Below are 17,484 nucleotides of genomic sequence, written 5' to 3'. Positions count from 1 at the left end.
CTATACGTACAAAGAGTTTTGGCAGTTTTGTGTCTGAGTGAGAAAAGAATTCATGAAATTTGAGAGATGTAGTCATTGAATGCATTTTGTGCCAAAGCAATGATAATTGATCCTCAGTTTAGCCCACATAGACTTCTGTTGTGCTCACTGTGTGAAGAGTTTTGTAAAAGTGACCTAAGTATTGAGAAATGTGTCCTAGCATCTGTAAAAAACTGTAATACATATAAATTATATTAAACACATTATATATTATATACAAATACTTCATCGAAAATAACAAATGTTTTGGTTTCCTAGAGATGAGAGGAGATGGCAATCATGGATCACCGCTATGTGAAGGGAGGTTTGGCAGCCAAACTAGTAAACATTGTATACATTCAGAGGTGTAAAAAGTACTCAAAAATTTTACTCAAGTGAAAGCACAAGTACTGAGTGTAAATTTTACTCAATTAAAAGTAAAAGTATCTGGCCAGAATTATACTTGAGTAAAAGTAAAAAAGTACCACATTAAAATTGTACTTGAGTATTAAAAAAGTAAAAGTAGCCGGAAGAAGGAAAACGAGAGATTCATGTTTAAGCTTTTAATGTCTAAAAACATGAAGTGAATTAACCACATACAAGCAGGGCCAGATTAACACTTTGTTATACCCTGGGCAACAATATTCAAGGGCCCCATCATCACGACCCCAGGATCACCATAATATGGTCATATACAGAATATATTACTGTATTATACAGTACATATACTCAATATTTCAAATTCTAACTGTCATCAGGTGTATTTTGATTTACAAATATTTAAATGCTCATACAAATGCACTACTATTATATACTATGTCCCCTATTAAAGACATTCACTCACATATGATGCTATGAAAACTAAACACATCAGCATCTGTATAATCTCCGGGCTGTAAAAGTAAGCTGGCGGTGTAGAAACGTCCTGGCTAACTTAGCTGAGTTGTCCTCGTCGTTGACCGAAGCTCACTTGACAGAACTTTTTAATTAATACACATTTAAGATGACCATGGATTAACTCTAATTTGCATAGTCATTGATATAAAAAGCTTATTTTTTGCATATACTATGGATAATATACAAGCATTGTCTAAAAATGAAAATAGGCTTTTATTAATTATTATTACAAGACCATCATATAGTCTAATATTAGACACCCAAACCAAAGTGAAGAAAATGCTCTTTAATTTGCAAGTCTGAACTGAACATCAACGCAGACATGATTTTCCTCACAGAAGTTTAAGATCATATAGGCTACATCTTAAACGTAGATATATAAATGAACACAGTGAAAGTAAGTTTAACACTGTGAAGCACAAGCAAACATGCTGGAAGGCAGCTAAAAACCATCAGGACATAAACACTGGCTTATTTTATTTTATAGGAGCCTTCCCTCCAGATAAAGTAACAAACTGGATTGATGATTTAAATGTTGTTTACTCACATGTGCGTTGTTAACTCTCCGGATTTTATGTTGTGCACTGTCTGCTCCACTCGTTCACTACTCCTCATGGTTGTTTACAGTGTCGCGTGAGCAGCTACACTGCATGTTTGACTTCATTTGGCGCTAAGCAGACCTATTGGTGATGTCAAAGTACCGCGAGAGCGATTCAAAGCAGATTTCTCCATGTGATAACTGGAATCGCTCTCGCGCTACTTAGCTGTCACTCGCCTGTAGGTTCTCTGCTCCCCAGTCACTTTCGCGCCGCTATAGTAATTTGATTTCATACGCCGATAGGATCGCGCAGATACCTGCGTATCACGTAGACTACACCACTGTTTATACTTTACATTTTCTGCGTTTCTGATGTCCTTTTCCTTTTTAATTTTACTAACGCCTTGCGTCACGTAATGCTCGGCGAACCTTTGACTCACCCACCTCATGCGGACTGACCAATGAGGAGAGGGTCCTAACCTGCGGCCCTCTCTTCATTGGTCAGGCCGCATGAGACTCAACCGCTCTCAACTCACGTTCAAAGTAATAGGCAGCGCAGCGTCTCTCTTTGCAGCGCAAAATCCCGCTTTGACAGTTTGTTTAATATAAAGCGGCCAGCGGGAAATGACCAGATACAGTATTTTGCTCATGCCCTTGCTGCCCTGGGCCCTTTGGAGGTCTTGGGCCCCTGGGCAATTGCCCAGTTGCCCGTATGGTTAATCCGGCCCTGCATACAAGGTTTTATCCTTTACAACTGTTTGTATTTAATTGTTTTTCATTATCAAACTATAAGACTACTACATAATTTCCAACATGATCTCACAAAGTTCTGTGGTATAGTCACAGAATTTTTTGCTCATTTATCCGTGTCATTGTCACGGATCTCCGCATTTTTCGTGTCTGTACCATGGACTTTCTTTTACGTGTCAGTTTCACGTATTGATTACTCAATTGTTTTTCCTATTTTTAAACCATTTTCGCGTGGGTTTGGGGTTAGATTTGGGCTTTGGGTTAGGACAACCCTATCTCACGGCGAATTCGTAATAATTCAAACGATTTAACCAAGTGGCTAAATCGTATGAAATCATACGAGCTGGCTCGTACGAAATCGTACGATTAGTTCATCGCATTTAACACAGCCCTGTGTTGCAGGGATTTCGTGCTAATTAATACGAATAGATTAAATCGTACTATACCATACGATTTTGTTCATCGCATTCAAGAAGCGTGACCCGTAGCCAGAAAAAAACCTCTGGGTGTGCATCTGAAACTCTGCGTGTGTCACAGGCAGGCAAGATAACTAGAAACGCTGGGGAATTCAGGTGCTGTAAATCCTTCTTCTTCTTCTTCTTCTCTTTTTATGGCGGATGTGCTGTAAATCCGGTGGACAGGACTCATCTCGTTATAGATCAAGGTAATTTATAAAGATCTTTAAACGAAGGATTGGAATATCAGATAGTTGACATGGTAAGCAAGTTAGTTAATCTTTTTAATTAAAAAAAAAAAAAAAAAAGGTAAAACGAAATAAAACTAATAGCATACATTATTGTTGTTGCGGTGTGTCACGTGACAATCATGACCCGTCGCCATGGACACAAGGGGTCAGATAAAATATTTTTAACTTACGCGTGAAAGGCTTGATTTTAAATATATATATATATATATTCTAAGTACACAACAACAGCCCTAGTTTAGTAAAAAAAAATATTGAAACTATAAATAAATATTCTGCATCCATTTTAGGTGTGCTACTGTGGGTGGCTCCCGCACACCCGTGGCTACGCCCCTGCCGTGACCCAAATCTCGTTCGCACATCATCGCAATATTTATCATCTGTTCACAAACGTCGCCACATCTCGGTGAGTATACCATAAAGTGTCTGTTTGTTCGATATTAAATTCATTATATGTTCTTTTTTAATACAGATCGGCTTCTAAGTGTTCTCTGAGTTGTATTGGTCATCTATATTACATTATTTCTAAAAGCTAGTCACGTTATGTTAGTCACCATTATCATAACGTGACAGATCCTCGATCATTTTATTATATTCATATTTTTGGAATTAACAGTTAACTACCAATGTACTTCTACTGTGGTATTTTGTGTATTTTGTGTGTATTTAGTAGTAGTACACAAATCGTACCATGTTTTTACCGCAGTTAGTCTACTTATAATGTGGTATTTTGTAGTACAGTAACAGCAAACCTTATGCTTTTACCACAGGTGTTCAGCCCTTTCATACATAGTTAAAAACAGTAACACCAACAACATGCTTTTAATACATTTGATGTACAATTCAGAAATGTTTAGACATTCAGATCTATCTTTTTTGGTCAGTTTTATTCTATTGCCGTTTTATTTATTTATTTATCTTATTATATAGTCTTATGATAGTGGGCGGATCTTGGGGTTTGTTGTAAATAGTTATACACATACAATGTTTAGCAAATAAAGAATTAAAAAAATATCCAAAAATTGTAATTCACAATTTTTTTTGTCTTGCAGTTTCTTCACATACATCTCATACTCCTCCATCTACACGCTCCACAACATTTAAACCAACGGCTCTTTTAAGAGCCATCACTTGCAAAAGCTCTCCTACTCACTCACTCACTCTCCAACTCACTCTCCTACTAAATCACTCACTCTCCTACTAACTCACTCACTCTCCAACTCACTCACTCTTCTATAGGGCTGTGTAGGGTGGTCGTCTGTGGTTCTCATGCGTGTTTCATCAGTGGGGCCGGTTCCGTGGTTGGAAGTGGGTCGCCGTCGGCTGCTTTCAGATGGAGCGGCATTTATTACACAGAGAAGCTGGGCAAAATTGCATAGATTGTCGGAGTCGGTTTTCCTCGATTTTAAACCCGGTTTTGCCTAGCTTCTCTTTGAACTACGGGTCTGTGTAATAAATGCCGCTCCATCTGAAAGCAGCTGATGGCGATTTACTTCTAATCACAGAACCGGCTTTACTGATGAAACGCGCATGATTATTTTGCACAGCCCTACTCTCCTACGCACACACACACACACACACACACACACACACACACACACACACACACACACACACACACACCCACACACACACTCACTCACTCTCTCACTCTCTCTCACTCTCCCCCCTCTCTCTGTTTGTCCCTCTTTCAATTTGTTTTGCCTATTTCTCTTTGCATTCTTTCTTTTCTTCAATATGGCATCTTCAGGGTTTGACCAGTTGCAACTATTTAAAAGCATCTTTAAATGAAAGCTGACAATGCTGAACTTGAAGCAGCTACCAGAGAGGCTGAAGAAATTCTACAAATGTTCAATCCTCCACTGGTAAAGTTAAATACATTTCAGTTTTCTTCTTCATTTGGTTAATTTTTTATTTACACTTAAGCTGCTTTAATAAATGCATATTTTTATCTGTTCATAGATTTCCAAGTCCTTACTTTCAATCACTTTTAGCATTTTATTTTAACATGTTTATTTCCAATTTTTTTCAGCTGAAAAAGAAGACCAAACAAGCGATTTCCTGGACTCAACAGACACATTGAACTTTGCACTGCATTTCAAAGGTAATGTTGGTTATATAAAATATCCGTATATCCACATAAATGGACTCAGGTCCGTAATAGTGCCAATATACATAATATAGTTTTATAAAATTGATTGTTGTCTGTTGTTACATCTGTAGCCAGCTCCTCAGCCGCAACAGCGAGAACCAGAGTTGAGATCAATGTACTGCTGAGAAAAGTGCAAGATCTGTTTAACCAAAATTATAGTAAGCGTATGTTCAAACACTTTTTAAGTCTTGATAACCTAATATAACTTGATGTATCCATGGCGTTATTATCAAATCAATAACTTATTTGTGTCCATCAACCATACGATTATGACACATTACCAAAATTACTTTTTACAGCCGATACACTGGCTATTAACAGGATGGGAGAGTCACAATTGTCCGACTGTGTTACAATGTGTAACATGTACATGCTTGTGTTTGCCCGTGTCTTTCAGAGGATGCCGGAGGAACTGGAAGGCTCCCCTACCAATCCCTGGTAAATCAAGGCATGACAGTTAAAGTTGCAGGACTGCCCAACTTCTCAAAAAGCCATCCTATTATGGAAGGAACCAGTTGGAGGCCATTTTGCAAGCTGCTGAGGAGATTTCATTTGAAATCAGTAAGTGAGATTAACAGTGGTTTTGATTCTCCAGCTGAGTTTCAGCAGATCATTTGGCTCTATGCAAAGTGGGAAAAATAAGTTAACTAAACAATAATACGGGCCTACATGTGAGTCTTTGTATAGTGCAGCACTGGGTGGGTTAAGTTTTGACCCATAATGAGTAAATATTGAAAAGAACAAATGCTGGATTGTTGTTATGCAACCATGGGGTATAATAACCCAGCAGTTGGGTTAAAACAACCCAGCATTGGGTCAATATTAACCCAGTAGTGTGTTCTGTCCAATATTTACCCAACATTTTTGAACCCAGCCATTTTTAGAGTGTGGGCCACTATATTTCTCCATGTCTCCTCACCCCAACCAGTCGAGGCAAATGGCTGCCCATTCTGAACCATGGTTCTGCTCGAGGTTGCTACATATTAAAAGGAAGTTGCCATTGCACTCTCAGAAAAAAAGGTATAAAAGTTGTACCTTTTTGTCACTGGTACACTACCTTTTAAAAAGGTCCTAAAATGAACCATTTAAGTTGAGATATGTACCTATTAGGTACCAGCATGTAGCTTGGCGGTACCAATGTATACCTTTTAGGTACAAAAGTGTACTTTTTAAAAAGGTACTGCCCCGATGTCAACTTTTGTATCTTCATGTACCTTTTTTCTAAGAGTTTGTAGCCTTATAATATAAAGAGTACAGTATGATCTAGACCTACTCTGTTTGAAAAGTGCTGTGAGGTAACTTTGTTATGAATTGGCACTTTAAATTAAATGAAATTCAATTGAAACAGATTCAGGTTATAGATTCTGTATGTGTCTATGACAGTTTGTAAGGGATGTAACACTATTTCTCAGTTGCAGTTTCCTCATAACAGTGGACACATTTTCTAAAAAGGCACCTCTCCAGAATATCCTATAGCTATTTAGTTGAATTTGACTAGTGATTGTGATGGCCCTTGGCAACAGTTGAATTTTATCTATAAAATTATATTTCTTCATTAATACTGAAAGACCAGTTATTAGTTATGTTTCTAAGTGTTTCTTTTTTTCCCTATACATTAATTAGATGTAGCACAATGCAACTCTACTGACAAAGCAGAAGGAATGTCAGAGGCGATGGACGCAGAAGGTACGCTCAGTTGTTTTTATTTTATCTTTAAATAAATATATAACTTAAACTTAAAAAGCATAGTTTACTGTTATTTACATCTTGCAAAATGGTCTATATGGTTGGTATTCTGATAATTTTACACTTTGAATTGGCTGTTGATATTTAGATGCAAACAATGAATGGTACTGTATCTGTATTTAACCTACAATTTACTAATTAACTATTGACAGTATAAATGTTGACACATTGCAATATGAATTTGTTATATAGATTCAAATGTTGTATTTAGAAAGTTGTTATTATGTTTTATGTTCTTTAGGTACAGAGCTGGAAGAAAATTCCTCAGAAACAGCCACTACTGTAGCTATCGTGATGACTGCAGATTAAGGTATCTTTTCAAATTGTGGTGATTTTTATGTCCCATTGTGAATAATAAGCTCTTCCTTATAGTAGACCAGGCCAAGTAGACCTGGTTGGGAGGCAGCAACATTTATAAAAATAGGTTGTTTCAACAGATTACAATACTTTAACAAGAACAGATATTGGAACAGAACCATAGACCAAAACATTTAATAAGGGAAACAATCCACTACACAGTGACACATCGTGACACATCAGCCTCCAAATTTTTCATTTAGGATCTAACAGCATTAAACTAGATTCACTTTGTAAGTCTTTCAAGGGGCAGTTTCCAGGCAGAACATGCAGAATACATAAACAGAGTTCTGTACATACATTTGGGACCTAATGTATAAAAACATCTTAAAGGGTGTTGTCCAGGACATTGTCTTAAATTACAAATATATAATAGAAGGATAGAAGGTGAGGACACCAACAATTGCTTTTAAAATGATGATGTTCCCGTGTACAAGCCTATGAATGGCTAGAACAGGCCAACCTACGACTGTATGAGTTATGTATTACAGTTAGTTATGCTAAAGTGGTGGTGAGATTTTTTAAATTGATGATTCTTCTGAATCATGTTTGATTTACATACATTTCTGAAATGGAAAACCCAGAGTTTCCTTGTTTCCGCTTTCTGAAATGTGCCCCAGGAATTCTTCTTTGTTGACCTGCTTGTATATGATTGAGCGTCAGCAATACCCACATTTTAATTTGGCAATAGTTACAAATGAATAAACTGCCTTTGAAATGTTACTTAAAATATGCTCATGAGTATTAATTTCAACTAACTGGGTTGACTTAAATATATTTGTTTTGATAGATGGAGGCAATTTGTGCTGTTTCTGCCGCGTCCTTTCGATGACAGGAAGAAGAATGCTTCAAAGAAGTGGCGTTCATGGTCACAGTGCACAGTGTGCCAATCATGGTCACACACTGCATGTGGTTTTAAAAAAACATGTGCCTTAAATGCCAGTGTCAAGACACAATGCAAACAGCCTGTAGCGCTGCATCAGTGATAGGAAACATGCTAGTTACACAAGATGTTTTATGTTTTAACTTTGAGCTGTTACTTTGTTCATGACCTAATTCCTGCAAACACACACATTTTTTTTATGTATTAGGTGCAATTTAATCTTTTTCATGCTAATTTCTTGTAATGATTACACTTATAATAAAACAGATTTTTCATTCACTCTAATTTTTATTTATTGTTGTCATTTGTTGGCACCATAAGTGTGGTCCCTTTACCTGGGACATGTGGGGACCAATTAATATCTATTGTACTGAATTTAGGCCACAGGTTGTAAATGATAAGTAGCCCATTGTTTCATCTTTTATCAATGGTTCGGTATGGTTGGGTGTTGGCAAGGACCTCACCATACTTTTCAATACAGTGAGTCAAAGTTCGATTTCATGTTATGATTAAATACTTTACATAACTTTCACTTCTTTCTCGCAGTCTTGCTGTCACTGAGGGGTATTTGGCAAATTGGATATCGAAAAGTTAGTTTATGTCAGAGCAGTAGTGATACTTGTGGATACTTTGATGTACAACTAAACAGTACAATTTAAACAACTTTAAATATAAAAATAATAATAATAAATTTAATTTATAATGCACTTTATATTTAGAAAAATCTCAAAGTGCTACAGGATAATAATAAATAAGAGACAATAAAACAAGAAGGACAATGGTTGCTATAAACGATGATGGGGATGATAATGTTATGTGTATCTGCTTTATCAAAGTGATTTTCCTCCACCATACAGATAAAGTTGAAGCAAATCTCTATTACCACATATAATGTTATGAATGAACCATCATGACAGAAATATATATTTATATATGAATTGAAAGTAATACAAAAAAATTGAGACCAGAAACACATCATGAGTTAAAAAACTGGCTATGCTCAATTGTAAGGAATTTTTTGGAATGATTAAGTAATTTCACATTTTGTGTTGAAATTAGAGTGACAACACAAGTAACAAAATGTGGTGTTCCAATAATAAAACTGATTGTGTTGTTTTAACACATTTTTTAAAGTGTATGTATTACTCTATGCTGTAGCATTCATTAACAAAGTTTTAAATAATATATACTGTATACTACACTTTACTATAGTATGGGTATTTACTATAAATTACTTTAGTACTTTTATGTGGGCAGAATTTTTATGACTGGACACACCTGATCCACATACATTCATGGTATAGTTTGCATACTGCTCAGGCCTGTCTTTCTGCTTAGAAAGAAGGAACATGAAACAATACATAGGCTTCCTATACTGTACACATAGCTGAAGCATTCAGTTTCTCAAAGTGACAGGTTTGGAAGGAGGGAAATGGTACTCTAATGGATAAACTAAATAGGCCTGTTTACAATTTTTAGTTGAGCTCAAAAGAAAACATTTAAACAAAAATAAATAGGCTACAAAAGATGCAAGAGAGCATACATTATGTAGCAAACATTGTGTATAATGTTTGCTAATCTGGGTTTTGACAACCAATAGGCCTAATAATCATCTACTAGCCTACAATCGGAGACGACTACCCATCAGACTATGGTCTTATTTATTAATGGTATGTTTTTAATTATCATAGCAGCATTAACATAAATAGATAGTCTATGCATATAAGCCCAAACAGAAATGCACAGTTTGTGTGTGTGGCCAACATCAGGTATTCATCAAGGTGTGGGGTCTGTTTACACAGCCAGAAACAAACAAACAAACAGCTTTATTTTATCTAAACCTAACCTTATTGAGCCTTCAAAGTGCTCTCTGACACTACACCTGAGATGGCTTGTGTACTTGAAATGAGAACATGAAAAGTTTGTTGTAGAGCTAAGCCAAATACATCGTTAGAAAGGTCTTGGCCTGCAGAATAACATATGTCAGTATAAAGAATCCACATGGCACATGCTTTGAAATACGGACCTTTAAAGCATCACCTTTGTGCATTTTTGAAGGCTTATAATTAGGCAACAAAAGGGGCTATAGACATGGGACAAACTGTTAATGAGAGCTCTTGACCTCAGTTATAATGTCAATATAGTCAACAACTTGTCACTCTATCAAATATGGTTAAAATTTATTTAAACCTATTTAACAATTAAATATTTAAAATCTGATTGTATAAGTGTGTAACAATCCCCCTAAACACCTTACTGTACTCTCAACTCACTATTTACAACCTCCAATTATAAGAAAAACACAAATGTTTTAAAAAACTACAATTCCCTACATGTGTGCAATGCAGCTTGATACAAATCAGCACTAAAATTGTAGTTTTTCTGGTTTGCAAAGTAGGGCTGTAAAAACATATATCTACTGAATATATAAACACCTAGTTCAGACAAACTATTAATTATGCTGCATCTAGATGATCTACGTTAAGAAAATGTAAAAAAGTTGTTTTTTAAAGATATTTAAGCAGAAACAGTGTTTTTTGCTAGATGGGATACAGCTACGCCATTTAGGGTTAAGTTTGGGATAGAATTCGGATGGAAACAGCAGATCTGTCTAGATGTGATACAACTTGTCTTAAATCGCGTGAAATGTTTGGTTTAGGGTTAGGTTTTGGGGATAGGATTAGGATAATAACAGCGCTCATCCGCGAGATTTTGCTGTTGCTGTATCCCCTCTAGCCACAACGCCGAAACAGCAGAACACGCAAACCCCGCCTTCAACACAATGCACTTCCGTAACCTTCTGCTACCAAAAAACTAATTTCTCAAAATCGAATTAGAAATTGTTCAAAATGATTATATTGTTGAGTTATCAAGTTTTTGTTTTCTGTAAGAAATGTTGAATGTCATTTAAAAAGAAAACACGTCATGCAAGCTACGTGGTTTCAGTAATGGCACCCTTTATAGCAACCACCATAGCAACGAACTAACTATAATACTAAATATAATGGGAAGAAAAAAGTATTAATCCACATCAACTTAGTTCGGGAGAATGTCAAGCCAATATAATGGTTATGTAAGAACATACTGTATGTGACAGTCTGTTTTGTGGATTATGACTGTAAAATCATTGTGTAAGTCATTTATTAAGTTAATCACTATTCATTCATCTCTAAAGTGTGCTGTGACAATAGCTGAAATCATGGCTATAACTCATTGTGGAAAACATTTTATTTTTTACAAACTTTTACAGTATTTGTTTCAAAGGATTCAAGATTCAATACTTTGTCATTTCAACTTAGCTCACAAAAACAAAACACCTTACACACATTGACCACATTTGTACATTACTGTAAGTAAGTAACATCACAATGGTAAACACACAATTTTGTCCTCACACAGACTAGTGTGAATATGTGTGCTTAAAAACAGTACCTACGTTTAATAATAAATCAGATCTAGTAAAACATCATGTTTGCACAAGTAAGGCGAACATTATATTACACTACCATAAAGGTTTCTATGATATGCTGCAACATATACTATACATTTTACATCATTCTTTTTACAGAATACAATATCAGACTAGAAATTTAAAAAAAATCTGTAGTGCTAGTTATCCACATTGTCATCATTATCACTCTTATCATTGTATACCAGTGTCTGTATGCTTGGCATGGGGAGGGCCTGACACAAGTGGGGTTTGTCTGCAGGAACAAAGTCTGATACATGTGGGTTAAACATCACAATGGCTTGATGTAGTTTTCTTTCCAGCTGTTGGAAGCGTTGAATGAGTAATCCCTTTAGACTCCTCGAAACATCATCTTCTTCAATCTAGAACACAAAAGAAAACAAATTCTATGTTATGTTACCAGGTGGTTTCTAATATGATTTGCAGGTAGTTAGTTTGTCAGATGGTTACTAGAGTGACTGCTGTGTGGTTACTAGGGTAAAGTAATTATACTTACAGTGTTATCAAAGCAGAAGTAGACATGCCAAGAGGGATCACATGATTCCTGAAAATCAATTGTCGCAGGTAAGAAGCTCATCTGCGGTGACTATTGAATGCTGTCTCAGTCTATTGTTGGAGCTGGCTACCTGCTTGGAGAGTCTAATGGCAATGCCCTGCCCATCTGAAGCAAAGCTAGGAAACAAGCATGCAGAAAAATTAATGTATTAGTTTGTATTATAGTCCTTTTTAAGTTCAAACCTAATGTCATATTGTATCTACTTATCCACTTATAGCACTATACCTGGATATTCTTCTCAGGTGAAGGAGGACTGCTCTCTCCCTTGATTCAGTTCTAGCCTTGCAGTTGGACTCTGAGCTCATGGTCCACATCTTTAAGGGTAGACTGGAAGTTTGAATCAGACTCTTGCCATCTTCTCCCAATACGGTAGTTTTTCTCAATGTTCAGCAGAGTCCTCAATTCTAATATCTACACATTACAAAAAGTACAGCACAAAAGTTCAGTAGCTAGCAAGCAGAAAGCATTACCGTGGTACACCTGACCAAACATATGTTACAAGTAAGGCCTTGGTGGTAATAGATTACTAATTACACCACATGAAGATTTGCAATAATGCTGCAATATTTTAATTTATAACCACTGGTGACAGTTTCCTTCAAAACTATGCCATTTCTATAATCACACGTTGAAGCACATCAGCAAGGCACTTAAAGGAAAACACCACTGTTTTTCAATATTTTACTACAGGGCTATTCAGATCTTACCCTGGAGGGCCAGAGCATTGCATAGTTAAGCTCCAACCCTGATCAAACACACCTGAGCAGGCTAATCAAGGTCTTCATGATCACTAGAAAATCACAGGTGGTTAATGGTACATAAACTCTGTAGTGCTCCAGCCCTCCAGGGTAAGATTTGAATAGCCCTGTTTTACTATGTTCTTACCTCAACTTATACAAATTAATACATACCTATCTTTTTTCAATGCGTGCACTTTTAATCTTTGTACAGCGCTTTGTGAATGTATTAGCGTTTAGCCTAGCCCCATTCATATGGCTCCAAACAGGGATGAATTTAGAAGCCACCAAACACTTCCAGGTATTTAGACGAGCAAGTATAGTGGCACAAAATAAAACTTTTGTTTGGAGCCATAGAAATGAATGGGGCTAGGCTAAATGCCAACACATTCACGAAGTGCTTAACAAAGACTAAAAGTGCATGCATTGAATAAAGATAGGTATGTAGTCCCTTTTCCATCTACAGACAGTGTCTGAAGAAAAGACCACATTACTACCACTCTAATAAAGTAATTCATTTCATGTTACTTCTGTTTCTTTGTTAATAGTATTCATGACATTCTTACAGTATTTAAGACTTTAACTTCAGTTCCTTACTTATTGGTTTCTGTTGGGCTAGCTTTTTTCCATCTCTCCATGTCTCCTTCAGAAATCAACACTATACAACAACAATAACAGAAAACAAGACACACATCAATCCTAAATACTCTTGTGCAAAATGCACTTATAAATGGAATGTAATATTCTCTCATCTACAACTAATTGTTACCTGCTTCTTATGTTTATTGTTTACCTGGTGCCTCTCTGATGACATGAGATATCTTCTTGAGCAATATTTTCTCTGCTTTGTCTACTCTTTGCAGGAGCTGCACCTCTGAAAAGACAGTTTAATCTACTTATAGTATGCTTGCCATTTTGTGTGTGATCGACTTCACTCCAGAAAATATAAAAATGTATAAACAGTGAACCACCAGCACAGAATTTTCAAAGGTTATACAGCAGTAGACACACCTGGGTCAGTTGATTTCCTCCGTCCATAATGCAAAAGGGCATCAGTCAGTAGGTCAAGGCGATGAGATGGAGTCATCTTCTTTATGACTCTGGCAAATCTTTGGAGGAAAGACCACAGCCTTTCCATTCCTTCCCCGTCTGTGAGCCCAAACCCATCAAGCCATCTGGTACTGTACTTGATCTATGATTAAAGCAAAGTGGTAAAATATCACATACTGTACACTGACACGAAGCATGATCCTACTGCTTATAGTGATCTTATGTTATTTTATCTTTTAATTTGTAAAAATAGCAAAGCTGTTCTTTTTATTACTTTATATTAATGTAATTATTATACAAATTAGGTAATCTGCATAAAAAGAAACAAAGGAAACCAATTTGGTTATAACAATCCTCTGCTTATAGTGATTAGTTTGACCCAGACAGATTTGAGATAAACGGTTTCCACTGAATTGTCTTACACATTGCATCTCTGAAACAAGTTTAGACAAATGTCAGGTTGGAAAAATTAGATTAAAGATTATTTTTAGGCATTTCTGGCTAATTTCAGCTTTGCGGTGCATAGACAAGAAAATGTGAGACCAAACAGGGAGTGAATGATGTGTGTTACATGTCCTGATATCCCTATAAAGTCAATGAATTACCTGGCAGGGCCATTTGTGTCCATAAACATGAAATGCTGGTAAGTCTAAGGAGATGTTGTGTGGTATGCCCTCACCTGATTTCTGATTGAACACAGTATGACATAATTTTGAGTTAAAGGTCTTTTCTCAAAACAATAATTCAGTTTTACACAGAAAAAAGGGTACTTACCTGCAAATGTGAGGCAACAACACAGGCAATGTCTAAGACTACTCGCAGGTGTATTTTCTTGTCCTCACATCTTTGTAGTAGTGCATCAGTGACATACAGGGGATAGGCTAATCTATTTCAACACAAAAATGTGAATGATAAAACACTTTATACTGAAGAAAAGTGAAAAATAATTATACAATCTCCAGCATCACATTCAATACCTAAATACTCAATAATGGCACTCAGAATAATTCTAAACATTTTTCATGTTTTCTTATATAAGTGAATATTATAAAATTGCTGAAAAGTTTCACAATTATATTTGGTGACTAAAAAATGTAATAAAATATGGCTTATGTTAGGGTCATGCTATTTTAGGCATTTTATGAATAGCTAGAATCAAACAGGGGAATTATCATTCATATATATAAACACAAACTTTGGTAGATTTACCATGTTAATAACTGTGGAAATGCATCATCACAGTCTGTGAAAAAAGACCATTATAATACAAAGAGCTTTTAAATTGGTAAATCCATGTGTACAAATAAATACCTCTTACAACAGCCTCATAAAGTCTCTGCATGACTGGTACTGAGTGATGCCTCTGAACGTTGACGTTTTTAATGAAAACTTTTGTGAAGCGATGCTGGCCTCTCTGTGTGGTAATAAAGAGCATTGGAGAGAAGTCCAGTAATTCCATCTTACGAAGCTGAGAAGAGAGAACAAAATGTTTTAAACAAGAGTACACAGTCAATGATAACCTATGCTCTTATCCACCTATACTTAAATAAATATTTGTTTTTTTTGTTTACTGAACTGAATTGTAGTTGTAATAATTATAATAAATAAAAAAATATATATATTTTATAAATGAAACTTACAAGCAAGTCCACACAGTTCATAATTTTGTTAGAATTGGCATGTTTTTTTATTTGGCTGCCCACTGATCATAAAATTTTACTTTTGGGGCTTTCAAGTTTTTCTTTTGTATAATCTTTACTTCACAGTATGCAGGTTTTGGAGGCACCGCCAATTTCTTTGTAGCGCTACACTGGCGTGTTCTGGATCCAGGTGCCTTGTGTGTGTCAGTGTGTGAATGAATGAGTTGGAGAGTGAGTGAGTGAGTGAGTTGGAGAGTGAGTGAGTGAGTGAGTGGGAGATATTTTTTTAATTCTTTATTTACTAAACATTGTATGTGTATAACTATTTACAACAAACCCCAAGATCCGCCCACTATCATAAGACTATATAATAAGATAAATAAATAAATAAAATGGCAATATAATAAAACTGACCAAAAAAAGAAAGATCTGAATGTCTAAACATTTCTGAATTGTACATCAAAAGTATTAAAAGCATGGTGCTGTTGTTACTGTTTTTTACTATGTATGAAAGGGCTGAACTACTGTGGTAAAAGCATAAGGTTTGCTGTTACTGTACTACAAAATACCACATTATAAGTAGACTAACTGCGGTAAAAACATGGTACGATTTGTGTACTACTACTAAATACACACAAAATACACACAAATACACAAAATACCACAGTAGAAGTACATTGGTAGTTAACTGTTAATTCCAAAAATATGAATATAATAAAATGATCGAGGATCTGTCACGTTATGATAACTGTGACTAACATAACATGACTAGCTTTTAGAAATAATGTAATATAGATGACCAATACAACTCAGAGAACACTTAGAAGCCGATCTGGATTAAAAAAGAACATATAATGAATTTAATATCGAACAAACAGACACTTTATGGTATACTCACCGAGATGTGGCGACGTTTGTAAACAGATGATAAATATCGCGATGATGTGCGAACGAGATTTGGGTCACGGCAGGGGCGTAGCCACGGGTGTGCGGGAGCCACCCACAGTAGCACACCTAAAATGGATGCAGAATATTTATTTATAGTTTCAATATTTTTTTTTTTTTTACTAAACTAGGGCTGTTGTTGTTTACTTAGAATATATATATTTTTTTAAAATCAAGCCTTTCACGCGTAAGTTAAAAATATTTTATCTGACCCCTTGTGTCCATGGCGACGGGTCATGATTGTCACGTGACACACCGCAACACCAATAATGTATGCTATTAGTTTTATTCCGTTTTTCCTTTTTTTTTTAATTAAAAATATTAACTAACTTGCTTACCATGTAAACTATCTGATATTGCAATCCTTTGTTTAAAGATCTTTATAAATTACCTTGATCTATAACGAGATGAGTCCTGTCCACCGGATTTACAGCACCTGAATTCCCCAGCGTTTCTGGTCATCTTGCCTGCCTGTGACACGCAGATTTTCAGGTGCACACCCAGAGGTTTTTTCTGGCTACGGGTCACGCTTCTTGAATGCGATGAACAAAATCGTATGGTATAGTACGATTTAATCTATTCGTATTAATTAGCACGAAATCCCTGCAACACATGGCTGTGTTAAATGCGACGAACTAATCGTACGATTTCGTACGAGCCAGCTCGTATGATTTCATACGATTTAGCCACTTGGTTAAATCGTTTGAATTATTACGAATTCGCCGTGAGATAGGGTTGGTTAGGATGTCACTTTAACTATTGTTTTATACTATTTTTTTTAAGCAATTGTCGCCTGACATTAGGGTTAGAGTTGGGTTTGGATTTCACTTTATGTTACAGAAAGTCGTTCTAACCTCAAACCCACGCGAAAATGGGAAGAAAATAGGAAAAACAATTGAGTAACCCATACGTGAAACTGACATGGAAAAGAAAGTCTGTGGTACAGACACAGAAAAATGTGGAGATCCGTGACAATGACAGTGAATTTTAGTATGCAACATGCTACTCAAAAATTGTAAAACCTTGAACTTAACTTAAATTTC

The 17,484-nt window shown here is 35.9% G+C and overlaps 1 long non-coding RNA gene across 1 annotated transcript; it reads left to right on the top strand.

The window, feature by feature from the left end:
• The first annotated feature begins 4,665 nt into the window (after window positions 1–4,665).
• Window positions 4,666–8,329, top strand: LOC141353895 (uncharacterized). Its single transcript, XR_012360795.1, has 7 exons — window positions 4,666–4,771; window positions 4,939–5,010; window positions 5,130–5,216; window positions 5,456–5,619; window positions 6,682–6,744; window positions 7,046–7,114; window positions 7,952–8,329. It is a non-coding gene; the product is annotated as an uncharacterized lncRNA (long non-coding RNA).
• The last annotated feature ends 9,155 nt before the right edge of the window (window positions 8,330–17,484 follow it).

This window comes from Misgurnus anguillicaudatus, chromosome 3 (assembly GCF_027580225.2).
Source record: "Misgurnus anguillicaudatus chromosome 3, ASM2758022v2, whole genome shotgun sequence".
NCBI classification, from domain to species: Eukaryota; Metazoa; Chordata; class Actinopteri; order Cypriniformes; family Cobitidae; genus Misgurnus; species Misgurnus anguillicaudatus.
The sequence above is the reverse complement of the archived record's forward strand: the minus strand, read 5'-3'. Positions and strand labels throughout refer to the sequence as shown.